This window comes from Odocoileus virginianus, unplaced genomic scaffold, assembly GCF_023699985.2.
Source record: "Odocoileus virginianus isolate 20LAN1187 ecotype Illinois unplaced genomic scaffold, Ovbor_1.2 Unplaced_Scaffold_8, whole genome shotgun sequence".
NCBI classification, from domain to species: Eukaryota; Metazoa; Chordata; class Mammalia; order Artiodactyla; family Cervidae; genus Odocoileus; species Odocoileus virginianus.
Genome location: NW_027224270.1, coordinates 710,456 through 726,067, shown reverse-complemented (window position 1 = coordinate 726,067; position 15,612 = coordinate 710,456). Strand labels below are relative to the sequence as shown.

Genomic DNA, 15,612 nt, shown 5'->3' with positions numbered 1-15,612 from the left:
GAAGAGATTAAAGGTCTCTGGAAAACTATACCAACTCAACAGGAAGTTCCAAAGATGCTGACATCAAAGTTATTGAGTAAATAGCCCAACCAGATCACCCTAAATGAAATTCACGATCTATAAGGCCTGTTAATGCAATCAAAGTGGCCAGTGAACTGTTTAAAATACTACAAAGTATTAAAAGATCATATATGTCAAACATGAGCATAATATATATGCATATAATTATTTATAAAATATTAAAACAGATGAGAAGACAACAATACGATAAAGTATGGTAAGGAAAATGTCATCAGATATTGGAAGTCAGCATGTAAGTTGAAAGACAGAGACCAAAACAAATAGATTTAAAGCAACTTAGAGACAACAGACTATGCAGGAAAGAGAAAACCTGAAAAATAAGAACAAAACAGCATTAGTATGTACAGAGAGATGAGCGATCATGCAACCCAAAATAAGAACAGGATACTAAAGAAATAGATTGCAAAGAAGAACATTTACAAATGAAAAATATTCTAGCTAAAAATGAAAACTCAGAGTTTTCAGGAAGACTCGAGAGAAAATTCAGATAATTGTTGAAGAGTGAGAAGTCAAATGGTGATTAAGCAGATAAAAAAATGAAGCAAATGAAAACAATTGTAACTCTAGGTAAAATACAAAGTTGTTCAAGAAAGGAATAATGCTTACTACATGTCTCAGCTAAAAATAGAATTTACATAGTCATAATAATGTGTGACTATGCAATATTAATTTAACCAAAATTACTTTATATAAATCTTGGAGAAGGCAACGGCACCCCACTCCAGTACTCTTGCCTGGAAAATCCCATGGACGGAGGAGCCTGGTGGGCCGCAGTCCATGGGGTCGCTAAGAGTCGGACACAATTGAGCGACTTCGCTTTCACTTTTCTTTTTCCTGCATTGGAGAAGGAAATGGCAACCCACTCCAGTGTCCTTGCCTGGAGAATCCCAGGGACGGGGAGCCTGGTGGGCTGCCGTCTATGCGGTCGCAGAGTCGGACACGACTGAAGCGACTTAGCAGTAGCAGCAGCTATATATTAATCTACTGGAAGAAAAGGAAATGAAAAGACTATGCATATGTGGAGAGGGAAGGAGAGAGAGAGGGAGAGACGCGAGTCTGAACTTTATAGTGAGAAGTCCATGAACAATGTCAGGAATGGGAAAATCAAGAAGTAGCAAGAATGCTACCTAGAGGCACGAAGCTCACTGACCACACAATGAGATGAAAGTGATTAATTCTGGGAGGACAGAAAGTTGACAAGGATGGGAGCAACGCTGTATTTCATAGCAAATCTTGTCAACTACGGGAATCTTCAGATGTCGTATATGATCAGCCTTAATAAACTTGAAGCCTAAAAGGAAAGACCAAAGGCAGAAGGAGAAGAGGGCAACAGAGGATGAGAGAGTTGGGGGCGTCGCCGATGCAGGGAACGTGAACTCGGGCAAACTCCGGGAGGGTGAGGGACCGGGAAGTCTGGCGGTGCGGCAGTCCGTGGGGTCACGGAGAGTCAGAGGCGACCTGGCGACTGAACAACAAAAAGGAAAGGGGGGGAGGCGGGGCCGGGCCTCGGGAGCAGGGCGCACAGGGGGACGGGGTCGGGTGAGCGATGCTCAGCGCATCTCTCTGCCTCCGCCTGGGCGCACTGGGAAGGGCGCGGTTCAGCGACCACGTGGAGAGCGGAGGCGCGCGACGCAGGAGGAGTCCTGGCCGCAGACACGTCCCGTTCATCAGCTCTAGCCTCTGCCTCTACACGGAGGGGCGACCTTGGACAGGTCAGCTGAACTCCGCAAGCCCCGCTGTTGCTCATTCATTTCGTGCTCTTCACCGCATGTAGCAGAGAGATTCCCACAGAACAAGCGCCCAGGTGCTTCTTTATGGGTTGTTTCGGACTGCTATTTTCTTTGGGGAAATATTCCCTATATTTAAACAAATACGTAAAATACATTTTTTTTTAGAATAATCTGTTTGGAAACTGATAAGACTTGGAGATAGTACCAAGTAATCATCATCTCATGAAGTTTTTTACATAATAACCCAAATATAGCCAAAACGCTTTTTAAATTTCTCTGTAATCACCTTCAAAAGCCAAAATACTTTTTTTTTAAATGTGTTACTAATTTTTGGATTATAAACATCCATGCTTTTTACTGAAAACTGAAAAATGCAGAAACATATACAGAATCAATATTAATCTTGCCACTTAAAAATAATCATAAAAGTTTGGGTATATAATCCAGATTTTTAAAAATCTGTATATCCCTATGCAAGTTTTAAAAATTTGGAAATACTCTCTATGGTTTGTAACCTGATTTTTTTCAATTAATATCTTATAAATATTTCCCCTTGCCATTAAAATATTATTGTCATCATTTTAATGGCTTCATAGTGTTCAACAGATGCACAGCAATTTATTGCCAGGTTTGTCTAACGTTTTCCATAGTTTGTTTTTCTATGTAATACTGTAATGAATAACCTTGTACATGAGTTTTGTGCACTTTTATTACAGTGGAGGTAGAATTTTAATTCCTAGAAGTTATTTTAATTTCCAGAGGTGGAATTTCTGGAAAAAAAAAATGAGAATGTATATTTTTAAAAACTCAATACTACCAAGTTTCTCTTCAACTGACACTGGAACCAGCAGTCCACATTTCATATTTTTGAATGCTCTCAAAATTGACAAAATCTGACCTTTAAAAGTAAACTCCTCACTAAGTATCAGGCTTCCTCCCATAGATTATAAACTCTTTGAGCTTGGAGACCACTTCCTAAAAGTTCATCTTGTATTATACTCTCTGAAACTTCAAGAAAAAGTAGTTTTGTATGTAATACCCAGTGAATAAGGTCAGTCATTAAACTGGGCGATGCTATTTGAGCCAAAGCAATGTGACTGTGAAGCAGTAACGCGGACTGTGTGTCTCGCCAACAGGCTTTGAAGCACAGCGGCATCCTCATTCACAAGCGCAGAGGACTCCTGTCACGAAGACAAATGGCAGATACGCGGGTTCATCTATTCTCTCTGATGGATTCTTCCAATTGATGGTTGTTTTTTCAGATTATCCAGAGGTGACACTCATTAAGAGAAATCCCCAAAGAATAGAGCGTACAGATGATGACAGAAGTGCATGCTGGTTAGTGTCGTTTTAGACACTAATGAGACAAAATTGAAGTAAATATATAAACATAGATGAATAAAGTAAACCTCAGTGAACAGCCTCAGGGAAAAATAAGGATTACTTTTGCTGTTGTTTTAAATTCTCCTTTATTGAAAAACAGCCCAGTTGGATTCTAAAAGTAGCTTGCAAGAAGAGCTTCCTTCAACTGCTGTCTAAAAGTGCTACTTAAAAATTGTTCCCAAGGCAGAGACGGGTGTTCACAGCGCTGGCACTAGGGCAGGGGAAGCAAAGCTTGAGTGCCACCTTTCCAGGCCGCGGAAGAGGTGGTCGGAAGTCAGACACAGCTGTCACAGGTGACCTACAGCAGGTCTCCGTGGAAAAGGCCGATTACCTCCCCAGATTTACTGGAAATAGGGCCCTGCTCCCTAGAAACCTGTGCAGCCTCTGAAATGCCCTGGAGTTTCACCGTGGCAGCCTCTCCGACTAAGGGCATCATTAGTGACTCACCGGGGGCTCTCCCTCTCAACGGGGGAGCACAGAGACTTTTTTCCATCGCTGGTAACTTCTGTCTTTCATCCAACATGACTGCCTCCCGGGTCAAGCCCGCCTAGGGGACTACTGGAAGAACCCAGGATTGCATCTTGGTGGAAACGAGGGGGCGGCTGTTTTCGTGCCTTCTGCGCCGGCAGAGTAATGCAGCCTGTCCATCCTGAACTATCTCCAAGACAAACATGCAGTTCAGTCGTGTCTGACTCTTTGCGACCCCATGGACTGCAGCACGCCAGGCCTCCCTGTCCATCACCAACTCCCGGAGTTTACTCAAACTCATGTCTGTTGAGTCAGTGATGCCATCCAACCATCTCATCCTCTGCCATCCCCTTCTCTTCCTGCCCCCAATCCCTCCCAGCCTCAGGGTCTTTTCCAATGAGTCAGCTCTTCACATCAGGTGGCCAAAGTATTGAAGATTCAGCTTCAGCATCAGTCCTTCCAATGAACACTCAGGACTGACTTTCTTTAGGATGGACTGCTTGGATCTCCTTGCAGTCCAAGGGACTCTCAAGAGTCTTCTCCAGTGCCACAGTTTGAAAGCATCAATTCTTCGACGTTCAAACATGCAGAGATAGGCTTAAAGGATTTCCCATACCATCTTTAAACCTCTGTGGCTAGTGTTGAGGTCTCTGAATTAACTACAATTTGGTACTGCCATCAAAATTGTGAAGAGGACGAAGTTTTCACCCAGTTATAAAAAACACCCCAAGAGATCCTTCAGTATTTATTGCAGTTCAGGCGCCACACTAGGCGTTTTCCCATTTCTTAGTTCATTTAAATCTGACGGTATTCCGGGGAGGTTTGCTACCTGTTCCCACTTTAACAAATGAAGGGAAGGACCTAAAAGATGGGAAGCAGCATATCCAAAGTTAACCAGCTAGTAAATGGAAAACCCAAAATGTGAGCTTCTGTCTCATTAATTCTTAAGCCTCTTTTAATGGTCCTGCCCCATTTCTATTTCTTTCTTGGTGTTCCGTCTTTTCTGAGCTCTTCATATTCAAACTGATTTTCAACCCGCTGTCATGTTAGAAGGGATTTAATAATATAATTTTAATATATAGGTAATAATGTAATTCTTAGTTGTGGTGGCATTTGAGTAGGAAGAAACCATAGGATGAAATTTCAGTGATGAAATGTTAGGTAAGTGACAGTTTGATACAGATGTATTTTAAGGTCATAGTCTTGGGAAAAGAGGCTGAAGTTTCCAGCGGGACACTTGAAAGTCTCAGTTCTGTCAGAGCCTGAAGTCAGGGACTGTGTGTCTTTGTCCGTCTCTGTTACAGTGACATGGACAAAACATGCTTGAGAAATTTCTTCCGAGGAGAAGGGTGAAAACCTGCTGGGGTTTCAAGGGAAAAATACACCTGAAGGGGATGATAGCAGAATAAGAATTCTTTTGTATAAATGACAGTACAATTTGCGTCATTTTCCAGCCTCTCAAGGTTATCACTATAAACATAAAACTACATCTATCCCTTTCAACCCTTAACTCATTAACATGAACACTCAGCATAATTGAGTAATGGAAGTAAGACATTTTTCTTGTCACTAGTTAAAGAAAATGTGTTATATAGTCTTATTTGAGTATATGTTTTGATAATGCTCAGAGAAATTGTGAGTTAGAAGGAAAATAAAACCTGTTTTTTTCCCTGAGTTTATATAGAAAAATTGGTAGCTCAGAACTTGTGTTGAATAGGCAATTGAAAAGTCTACAGGGCAGGTATTCAGCACCCATGAAAAAGAACACTTGAGATCTGAGCCAGCAGAGAGCACCAGTTATCATCCTCAACATTCAAAACAAACCTCCACTGAACATCTAGTATGTATAAAAATATAATCTAGGCAGAGGAAAAATAAAAGGTAGGAGATCTTAAAATCTATTTTGGGTGGCAGACTATGCCTATTCACCCACCTACACGTTAAAAGTGATCAAAGCAAAGTGAATGTCTTTCATAAATGACCTCATTTTATCCTGCATCTCCATGATGTTACATAATTATCCTCACTTATGAAGATTAATCTGTTATATTCTTTCACCTTTTAACTTTCTTTCCTAGCATGGAAATAAAACTAGGGTTTACCACAATGATTAAAAAATAACTCACTATGTAAATTTTTAAAATCTTTTTATTTTAGGTAATTTTAGGCTTAGAGAAGAGTTGAAAAATAGTACAGATTTCCCACTATTCATTCAACTTCCCTTAATGTTAACACCTCACTTACTCAGAGATGGTGGTGGTGGTGGTGGCTTAGTTGCTAAGCCGTGTCTGACTCTTTTGCATCCCATGGACCCCCACGGACCCCATGCACCCCACGGACCCCATGCACCCCATGGACCCCATGCACCCCATGGACTGGAGCCTGCCAGGCTCCTCTGGCCATGGGATTTCCCAGGCAGAAATACAGAAGTGGGTTGCCATTTCCTTTTCCCGGGGGTCTTCCTGACCCAGGGATCAAACCTGTGTCTCCTGCAAGTTCTTTCCCACTGAGTCACCCAAGAAGTGCAAATGAAGAGAGAGAGTACTGATCTCTAAGCTAAGAAATTACCGTCAGTACAATGCTCTGAAACAAGAAGTGTTGTTCAGATTGCGTCAGTTCTTCCACTAGTGTTGTTTATTGTGTGTCCCAAGGTCTAATTCAAGGTTGCATTTGGTTTGTCATGCATCCTTTGCTCCAATCTTTGACAATTCCTTCATCTTTTGTTGTCTTTCATTAAATTTGGGCTTTTGAAGGGTACTGGTCAGTTTCCTTGTAGATCGTCCCTAAGGTTTGGGTTTGTTTAATGTTTTCTCATACTTTGACTGAGTTTATGCATTGTTAGAAGGAATATCACAGAAGTGGTGTGGGCATCACTGTGTCATATCAGGGGTGGCTAATCTGGATATGTCTTATTATTGCCGAGATTAATCTTGGTTAAGGTTATGTCTGACCAATTTCCGCACCACAAATCTAATATTTCCCCTTTGTAATTAATAAGTATTTTATATAATAAAATATATTTTGAAATTATTCAAATGTCCCATTTATTCTTAAATTTTACCCACTAAGCAACTCATTTCTGAAGAAAAGGCACATGGAATCCATACACAGGAGAATTCTACTAGTGACATCAAAGGCCAGACTAGACTGGTGGCTCTTATGATTGTCCTAGAGACTCTTAGAAATGCTAAAGGCAGAGCATATGAAACAAAAGCACCCCAAAAAACGCATAAGGAGTAAAGCAATTTGCCATTAATACAAAAAAAAAAAAAACCCTTCTCTTTTCAATAATTCAAGGACAGAGCTAAAATAAAGAGGTAAAATGTGAAGAGAAATAGAAGGAATTCCAGACAGATCCCGTGGTTTTCAGAGGTGCAGTCTTATTTGAATTTCTTAACTCATTTCAGTAAGTTATATGGTTCACAGATGAAATAAAAATCATATTTCCAGTATTCCTTAGATTAAATTCATAAAGAGCCATGGACTTTGGGGTTTCTGAGTCTTAAACTTTGGAAGACTATTAAATGCTACTTGTTGTAGAATTATTTTATTAATTTTCCTTCAGCATTCAATTAAAACATTTCAAAATCTATATTCAAGTTACATTGTAAAATATGGCTTCCAAATTATTTCTATATCAACTTTCCTAGCTGTAAGAGGCAAAAAAACTCTTGAATCCTGTCTTTGTAGAATTGATTTGACCCTCCAATAGTTCCAACAGCATTAACTCTAGCATATACAAAGGAATATTACTGTTATATGGTTTATCACACCAAGAAAAAGCAACCTGAAGCTAATTGATGTAAAATACAAAAACACCTATATTATTAATGAAATAATTATGTGTTGTTTTTTTCTGATTCAGTAATAACACCAATGGCCAATATACATTTAGTATTTTTTATGTGCCAGTGACTAATCCAGTTACATAGATTATCTCATTTAATTGTCACTTCATGAGATGTCAAAAATTATGAAGGATTTGAGATATTTACCCTATTCAGAAATGAACAAAATAGCCTCCCATAGTTTTATAGATGCTGGTGGAAGACATAAGACTCTTGGGTCAGAGACAAAGGACTTTATTACTTCCAGAAATAGCAAAAACCAGAGTAACAGCATTCCCTGGGCCAGTTCTCCAAGCCCCAGTTCCCACAGGACAACATGACAAATACTCAGTGGGTTACATTATGGAAGAGGAGCCCTGCATTTAGGAAATCTGAGTCTTTTAAAATAGACAGCAGGCTACTCTTTGCTCCAGAGGGAGGGTCTATCAACTGTCTTTAAAGGGTATTTACTGTACAGACATCCTGGAACAGTTTGTCTAGAACAAAGAAAGGCATTCTGGCCTATACTTCTGGGACATGTAGAAATACAGGATACTCACGGGGAATTATCTCACAGCATGATGAAAAATTAAAAAGCAGAGACATTACTTTGCCAACAAGAGTCCATCTAGTCAAAGCTATGGTTTTTCCAGTGGTCATGTATGGATGTGAGAGTTGGACTATAAAGAAAGCTGAGTGCCGAAGAATTGATGCTTTTTAACTGTGGTGTTGGAGAAGACTCTTGAGAGTCCCTTGGACTGCAAGGAGATCCAACCAGTCCATCCTAAAGGAAATCAGTCCTGAATATTCATTGGAAGGACTGATGCTGAACCTGAAACTCCAATCCTTTGGCCACCTGATGCGAAGAACTGACTCATTGGAAAAGACCCCGATGCTGGGAATAATTGAAGGCAGGAAGAGAAGGGGTCGACAGAGGATGAGATGGTTGGACGGCATCACCGACTCAGTGGAGAATATGAGTTTGAGTAAACCCCAGGACAGGGAGGCCTGGTGTGCTGCAGTCCATGGGGTTACAAAGAGTCGGACACGCCTGAGCCACTGAACTGAGCCGAACTGATGATGTAGGTGCTCTCGTCATTCTGCTTACATGTGAAGAGCTTGAAGCTTAGAAAGAACTGCATGAATTTAAGGAGCCATTCAAAAAGTGGGATTAGGTATAAAGATGCGCCCAAGGTAAATTTTCTGGAGGTGTTTCAAAAAATATTTTGTGCTTCCTCTCTGTGATGTCACTCTTAAAAAGTAAATCTTAACTTCCAAATACAATTTCACACCTACTTTGCTAGAGGAAGTACGTCACAATAGAAAACCCCTGGAGCCCTGAAGTCAGGTTGTGTCAAGCTGGAATTTTAGCTCAATGGTCACTAACCCCTCTGAGGCTGTTTTCTCCCGTGTGAAATAGGAACGCCTTGTAGACTCATCGTGGCAATTAAGTGAAGTCCTGGGTGTGAGGTTCCCAGAACCGAATCCTGGCCACATTAAGTGTTCAACAGCAGACAGCGGTAACGACGCCTTGTGAGATGGTTGTAAGCAAAGTCCTCTTCACCTCTGTTGCTCTCAAAATCGGGAGAATCCAGCAATCAAATCGGGAGATGCAAACAGCAGCCTCCTCGGTAGGGCACGCAGCCTGTTGCCTGCACAGGCTGCCTTAAGGGGCCCTGGAGACACCGCTTTCCAGGGGACATTCGTGACTGGCATGCTGGCCTCAGCCAGACAGGCATGCGTGGTGCCCTTGGAAAGCCCCGGGCACACAGTGGGCAGAGTCCACATTGGCTAAGTCATCATGTCTGTCCGCACCGCGCTGCAAGACAGGAGCCCGTGATCTCGGCCCTCCCCGTGGCCAACCTCAAGTTCCCTGACTGCCGAAAGAGCCCCATCTCCGAGAGCCGGGGATTTACCAAGTTTAATGTGGATGAACTTGAAAGCATGGCTCATCCCAGACAGCTGTGGGGTCAAACACCCCCTGATCGCGGCCTCTGGACAAACGACGGCCCTGCACTCGTGAGAGCCGCGGGGCTGACCCTCCTTAGTCATGCCCACCAAGGCATCCTACCTCCTGTCAAAAAAACAAAAAAATCAGAAGATTTTTAAGTCCTGTTTTTCCATATAAAAGCTTTTTCAGGCATTGGAGATGTGTCATATTGAATGTAACTTTTTTTTGTTGAAAGATTAATTTTAAACTTGGGGTGAAAACTCTTTAAGCTGTCAAAGCATTAGCTTTCAGCATTAGAATGGATGTTGTTCTTTTAAAAGGTCTCCTAATATTTCTTTAATGACTCGGAGAAGGAAAGCTTGTCATTTTCCCTAAACTGATGTGAATAAAATACCGAGTCAGAGTTGGGCGGAGCTCAGTAATCTACATTTTCCATACTGTGTGCCCTATTGATTAGCTCACAAGGCCCCGTGACTACATAGGGAGCTGGGCTGTGCCAGAGACAGCTCTGTTGATCTTTTATCCATTCACGTGCAGAGGTATTGGAAGATGAAATTGCATTTTACATTCACTTGAAAGTTATGCCACAGCTATTAGATAAAAGCAAGAATAGAATAATTGCTTGCTCAGTGGGCAGGCTGCTACAGAGGAGGAAACACACTCATCAAACAGTGGTGTTTTCAGCTTTGGCAGATGGAACATCACATTCTTTGGTGAGTTCCTCCACCCTGTAAAATTTAATGATTTCCCCTCCCTGTGGATTGCTGAACAAATTATTGTCCGCAATAGTTTGATGTAGATTTGCTTTCGAAAGCCTCTCAACTTTAACTAATAGTTGCAATCCAAATTAACAATAACCAGGAAAGTATGGAAATTATGGGTGCCTTCTGGTAGTTAACTCCAAACTAAGCTTGTTATCTGCATGAAATACAACCATACCTCCATGAATAATTCTCAAAAATGTTGAATTTAAAATGAGCGCTGGGTAGGATAAACAGTGGTTGAATAATACTTAAACTCCACCATCTGGTATTCCAGTATTTTAGTGTGAGCTGAATTTCTTTTATTAGGTGTTTATTTGTGATTCTTTCAGTATGGATTCTTTTCTTATGCAGAGCAAGCTCCACAAATTGGAGAGTGGTAAGAGTTATGATACAGGACAATTTTCCTTTATAGTAATTCTCTTAAAGAGAAACACAATCTGAGAATCTCAACCATTTCCCAAAAGGTAAACTAAAAGAACTTTGCCTTAATTCAGAGCCCTTATTTGTAAGACTCCTTAAGTTTGGTGAGTGTAGATGGAGGGAGAGAGTTTTTAAGGTACTAGGAAAAAAACCAGTGTATGGTAAAAAATTAATGACGAGAAACAAAGATGCAACATGATTAGTGGTAGGAGACACAGGGCAGGATAAAAAAATATATGTAGTAATAATCTTTGGGGGAAAAATAAGAAAATAAGATAAAGAATTTTTGAAAAATAGAATGGGTATCATGAAAGGAAGATTTAATGGGCTTATTTTGCTGAAAAAAAAAACAAACAATCAATCAATGTTATTGCCCCAAAAATGGTATACTAACCTATTCCAGTGACTTAAGGTGAAATTTGCAAGAGAATAATTTTTCTCCTTTCTGATGTGAGAAATGCAATAAAAAGGTACACAAAGGATGCAGAAAGCCATAATAATGACGTTTACATAGCTCCTTGCTGTTTACCAAAACACTTTCCCACACATTCCCCCCTATGACAGACACCAAGCTCTGTACAAGCCGGGTAAGAACCGCTCTTATCATCACCTTTCACGCTTCACCAACAGGCTCACCTGAGGAGCGACCGTATCTTGAAGTCAGTTTTATTTTTCAAAACCATCAACTTTGTTATATTTCTAATTAGCACGAACCAAAGTGGGATATTCTGGGTGTGTTCCAAGTAGTATTCCGGTGTGCTTGCAATGCAGCATCCTTCTCACTCCAAGTTCAGTTCTTACCGACGTGGCACCAGCTAGACCTGAGTCTGTGCCCCCTGAAGCCGCTGCTGTGAAGAAGTCCCTCGACTTCTCTGAGCAGCGCCTCCTGACCTGACATGCGAAGGGCGCTTCAAGTTTTACAAAGCCCTTCTGTATCCATTATCTCCCTCAGTGGTCACAGCAACTGTGTGAAGCAAATATTTCTCCTTTTTAAACTGGTGTGTTAGTCACTTAGTCATGTCTGACTCTTTGTGACCTCATGGACTATAACCTACCAGGCTCCTTGGTCCATGGGATTTTCCAGGCAAGAATGCTGGAGTGGGTTGCCATTTCCTTCTCCAGGGGACCTTCCCAACCCAGGGATTGAACCCAGGTCTCCCACACTGCAGGCAGATTCTTTATCTTCTGAGCCACCAGCGAAGCCCTGGTTACTTCTATCATGATTGCAATAGCTGCAAGGTTTTTAAACTAGAGTAAATTTAAATTCGCAGTTGGTAATTGGTCCGCCCTGCAGCATGCTGACAACAAATGTTAGAGAGAGGTCTCCACTCAAGGCCTCCAGCTGCGAGACCTGGGGTGGGGGTGGCTGCCCACTGAGACCTCTTCCACTTCCGTCTTCCCTCCGTTCAAAGGCTGCCTGGGAGAATCTACTGTTGTTTACATATCAACAGTATTTTACCAGTAAGTTGTATAATGTCTAGAATAAAAAAGAAAGAAAAATCTAGATGTGAAAGTACTTCCTGACACCTCCTACCTATACGTGTTGGGAAGAGTAAAAGATGAAGCAAAGCCTTTCTCTGCCCTCAGAGTGCATGCTCTGGTTTGGGGCATAATATATAAATACCCACTGCCAGAAAGGCACCAGCGTGCTCTGAGAGTCAGGCTGGGCAGGTGACCTTTAATCTTAAGCCACAGGATGGGCTTCCACACTCAGGGACTAAAGCAGTGAAACAGAAGAAGCGTGACCCCAAAAGATCTCATGTGCCGTCTACACTATTAGCATCTTTTCTCCTCCAGGAAGGTGTTAGAATGTCTCTTCTTATAAATGATAATGATAATAATAATATTGTCGTCTTTCTCATTATTCAGGGTCAGTATAGCCCTTCTAGCAAAACTAACTTAGGCAAAATTCATTCAGTACCTGAAATATGATGCGCATGTATTCAAATCCAGAAAGGATCACGAATACAGAGAATACGTAGACTTGGGGCACTAGCTACGCTTCCCGGGGGTGAGGGTGGGAGGAAGGGATAGTTAGAAGTTTGGGATCAACGTGTGCACTGCTGTGTTTAAAGAGGGTGACCAGCAGGGCCCCCTGCATGTCACAGGGGACTCTGCTCAGAGTTAAGCGACAGTCCGCACGGGAGCGGAGCTGGGGGAGAGCTGACACGTGTGTGAGCGGCCGAGTCGTCTGCTGGGCACGTGGAGCCAGCACAGCATTGTCAATAAGCTACACCCCAGCATAAAACAGAAAGGTAGAAAATAAAAGCGAGTTAAAAGACATCTTTGTCTTCAAAGTAATCTCTTCTGTTTTGCTGAGTCTTTATCAAGATCTGCCAAAAAGTCATTCGAGTGACCCGTTCAAATTTTTCTTCCTCTTAACTTTTAAAAGTACTAAAGTGAATCATTAGAATGAATAAAAGGCAAAATAGCAGAATGGAAAAAGAGCAGAAACAAAAGATCAAGGTTGTTGGTCCCTAAAGAAGTGAGCTCTGACAAAATTTTCTGTTCCCCATAATTGTGTGGTGTTACTAAGTTGAACCTTGTGAAGCATTTCCTCAAAGCCAAAACAATCTGCTCATTCCTACTGAGCTTGCAACAATGTACATGGTGCATATTTTCTCCATGAAACAAGTAAGAGAGACGTCACAGCAGACCTTGGAAGATACTGAAAACTGAACCCTGGGTACTGGATTGCTCTGACAGCCGTCAGTAAGTAATACATGTGCATCAGTTCCAAACGCTCTTTTCATTTAAATTGCAGCCCTGCATCAAACATCAGGCAACAGTGTAAGATGAGGGAGGACCCAAGCAAGAAGGAAATTATAATAATGGAGCTTGCAATACAATTTCATTTCAAATAACATCTTTCATATAAACTGGTATCCAAAGTGCTTTACCAAATAAAATAGTATACGAAAGTGGCCAGCATGTGGTATAAATTACAGAAAACAGTGGTGCGAGGATATTATATGTGGAGCAAATTTAAGCATTCCATCATAAAGCCAAGACCAGGGGGGCAGAGCGTGAAGAGGTACCACAAGGTGTGTGATTTTAGAGGAAGTGTCAGAAACATGAATATTGATAAGAAAGCCACTTTTCTCCCCCACTTGCATTTTTAAAATGAAGTATTAATACTCACCGTTCTTTTTTCCTAATACCATTCTCTCTTTGTGGAATGCTTTCAGCTGTGGATTTGATACAGCTGAATTTGTGGATGTTTAGCTTGACTATGGCAATAAACCAGAGAGAAGGAGGGCTTCTGTGTGAAGAATCAAAGAACCCGCAAAATGGACTGATTGTCTATAAGTGGCAAATCTACGGTGGTGGAAACCCTCTCCCAGGCGTTTGTAGCAGGGTCTAAGTGCTTCGAGGCTCTTATCTGTTCTTCCAAATAAGTCTCAATATGTTTATTGGAAAACATTAACTACCACAACTCAAATCACATGTCTGTACCTGATTGCATAGCGTCTGGCTTGTCATCCTAGTTTTTGAGAAATTAAAAAGAATTCTGCTTATCATCAACAGATGAAGCTTCAGAGGAACGCCAGCCCTGAACTTTCTTTCCTCTGGGTCTTCGCCCTCTGCTCATTCTTGTCCATTTGGAAAGCTTTTCACCTTTTCCCCAAGGATTCATTTTGTTTTCCATGGCCTAACCCCAGGGACAGCTCCTTCAGGAAGCCTCCTCTGGCCTTTCGTCCCTGTCTTTTCCACGCTGCTCTGACATTTCACCTGATTTCTCTCTTCCCACTGTCTCCCCTTCAGTGAGTTAGAGGGCACTAGCTGCTGCTCGTCTGGTAGATCTCTGTAAAGACGCAGGCCCAGAACCGGGTCTGTTGACGGCCGTCACCCCACGGGTTAAAAGATTGCCAAATCACGGATGTAAAAAAATAACCAGCAGTTTCTCAACAGTCATAGAAAGGCTCATCCCTAGGATCCTAGGATAACAAGTTTCTCTTCCTGGAACGAAGGGATGTTTACCTTCCTGCAGGTCTCTGAGTGTCAGAGTGTGTGACCTTCGAAGCTGTTTGCTCAGTGACCTGTGGACTCTGATCCAGACTTGGCTTCAGCGAGGGGCAGAGCCTGGCCGCGGCCCTGGGGGCGCGGGGTGGGGCTGACCTTGGCTTCCTCAGCCTTTGCAAGCTCGGCACTTCCCAGGCGCTGGAAGGCTGCGCCTTTCTCCTTCTGCGTATTGCTGGTTCTTATCTCTTTTTTAATTTTAAAAACAATGTAACATCTTTCAAGAACGTTTGAAAAAAAAATGGGAAAAACAATAATCCCAGTCCGGGACTGCATAGTGAGGAGAGTCTGTGGGTTCTGTCTCTGTATTCTGTGTGTTTACTAAAGGAGTTCAAGCTTCCTAACTTCTCTTAACACCACGGTTTGTATGTACACACACACACACACACACACACGCACGCTCTTAATCTTTTTTCTGTTAAGAGCTCTCTGTTCCTCATTCTCTTAGTTTCCTGGACACGGAAATGGCCAGACAGGACATGTCCTCCCTTCAAGCCTTTGTCCATGAGTGTATAGAGTTTCAGAGTTGCATCACTGTGTACAGTTTTCTACTCTCTCTCTGACATTTACTTAAAACCATAAGCACTAATTCAGTGTTGCTGCATAGCCTTTGTAATTCAGGGTAGAGAGTTTGGGTGTCAAACAGACCTGGGGGCATATCTTACCTCTGTCATTTAGTAATCGTATTACCTTGGGTGATTAACCTCTCTGAGAATCACTTTGGCCCTAAAATAGGGTTGACAGTATCTGCCTTGTACTGTCAGGAGAAAGAAATGTGTTCTGGGATGCAAAGTCTTAAAAGCTAGACCTCTATTAAATGTCCAATAAATTTTGACTAAAAATAACCTTCAGAAAATAGAAACGTTTAAGTGCTATAGTATCCCATCAAATAGAAAATGAATGTTGTTTTTGAACTATAACCACTTTAACACATGATCAAATCCTTATTGTGTGCCCATAGTCTCTTT

General features: G+C 41.7%; 1 long non-coding RNA gene and 1 pseudogene across 1 annotated transcript; one reads left to right on the top strand and one right to left on the bottom strand.

Moving 5' to 3' along the window:
* Positions 1-7,728: 7,728 nt before the first annotated feature.
* LOC139033469 (uncharacterized) lies at positions 7,729-14,593 on the bottom strand. Its single transcript, XR_011486028.1, has 2 exons — positions 13,767-14,593; positions 7,729-9,563 (listed from the first exon to the last, which is right to left on the bottom strand). It is a non-coding gene; the product is annotated as an uncharacterized lncRNA (long non-coding RNA).
* Positions 9,071-9,177, top strand: LOC139033477 (small nucleolar RNA SNORA70; annotated as a pseudogene).
* Positions 14,594-15,612: the final 1,019 nt, after the last annotated feature.